Genomic DNA, 1764 nt, shown 5'->3' with positions numbered 1-1764 from the left:
AAAATTATTTATTTTGTTTGTGTTGCTTCAATCTTTGAGGAAACGGTGGTGGAGATTTCTCTACAGTAATTTTCATTGGTGTAAATGGATACTTTAAATTTGGGTACTCATGTAAATGGATACTCTGGAATTTAGTTTTGAACTCTTGGAGTCACTCTTGGAAGCCATTATTTGAGTATTTGAAGTGTATTTTGGAATTTTTTTAAAATTTTGATTAGATTGACATGGCTACGTGACAAAAGAGGCAACTTGAGATTGAAGAGTCTCGCTTCGTCAATACAAAGGCTCAGTCAAGATTTAGTTTAGTATTTGAAGGGAGGAAATGTATACAAGATCAAGTTATTGAGAGTCCGAAAGGAGAAATTGAATGAGTTATTACCAAACGGAGGTGTGAAAATTTCTGTTATACCACCAATAAGGCTGCTGCAAATATTGTGAAAGAATTTTATGCCAATGTGTACTATTATGATGACGGAACTGTTCTAGTGCGGGGATTATCTGTTGAATTTAGTGCCTCCTACATTAACTCCATTTATGAAGTCCCAGACTCCTATAGCTTCCATTATGAAAGCTTCAGTACAATGAAGACCCGCTAAATGATGTCATCAACTTTCTCATTGATGGGAAAGGGACATGGAAGATAAAGCAACGAGAATGGGTAAATTTTTATGCTTCCATGTTGAATGCAACATCTAAAGAGTGGCACTATTTTATTTCCTCTACTCTGTTACCTACCTATCACCATAGTGAGGTAACAAGAGATAGAGCTAGTCTAAATTTATGTATTCAGAATAATCAAACTATAAATGTGGGCAGAATTATTTTTATGAATATATTGACCACGGCAGAGAGTGCAATAAGTGGAGGACTGGGACATTCTGGCCTCATTTATGCACTTTGCTAACTTTCTGGAGTTGAAGTTGAAGATGATGAAGAATGGGTTTACGCTACGAAACCCATTAGTAAAGCTAATTTGAAGGCATATGAATCCCATGAAAAATGGAGATCTGGGAGTAGGAGTCAATAACCTTCTACTAGTAGAGATATCCCCTCTACTAGTTATGACCTTCCTTCTTCTAGTTCCCCTACCCTGAATGATTTAATGAATGAGTTAACCTTGCCGTGAAAGAGTATAGAGCTAATAAATGAAAGAATTGGGGGATTAGAATATAGACATGATTATGATAGTGAGTACCTACAGAGGCATTCTGACTTCGAGATAGCTTACTACGAAGCTCAGGTCCGACACTATAGATGTGAGACTGATGTTACTTTTCCTGAATGCTCCTGTTATACTCAGTATCAGCCCAATCCACCTGCTGACCAAGGAGACGAAGACATAGTTTGGGATTTTGACATATGATAGTAGTTGATGTACTTGTACTTTTATTTTTGTAAATTTTGTAATAGAGATGGATGTTTGTGTGTTTGTACTTTCATTTTTATTTTTATGTTGCAATTGGATAATTTTTAATTATTGTTATAATTTTTTGGTGTGATAGTTGAAATTTGTTAAATTATAATGTAATGTTATTTTTATTTTGCATTTTAATTGTAATTATTTTTTTTAGTATTGTGGATGTGTTAGTAAAATATTGAGTTTGTATAATATTTAGTTTTGTACTTATTTCAAAATTTCATTACCCAGCAAATTCTCTAATGATTTATATGTATAGAAAGCTTCTAATGTTACAGACCAGGTGAAGTAGAAATTTTGAGAAGGACTGCAAAAATTTTAGATAATGAAAATGCCTAAAATACTGA

Source organism: Phalaenopsis equestris, unplaced genomic scaffold, assembly GCF_001263595.1.
Source record: "Phalaenopsis equestris unplaced genomic scaffold, ASM126359v1 Scaffold235610, whole genome shotgun sequence".
NCBI lineage: Eukaryota > Viridiplantae > Streptophyta > Magnoliopsida > Asparagales > Orchidaceae > Phalaenopsis > Phalaenopsis equestris.
This window is presented reverse-complemented; position numbering follows the sequence as displayed.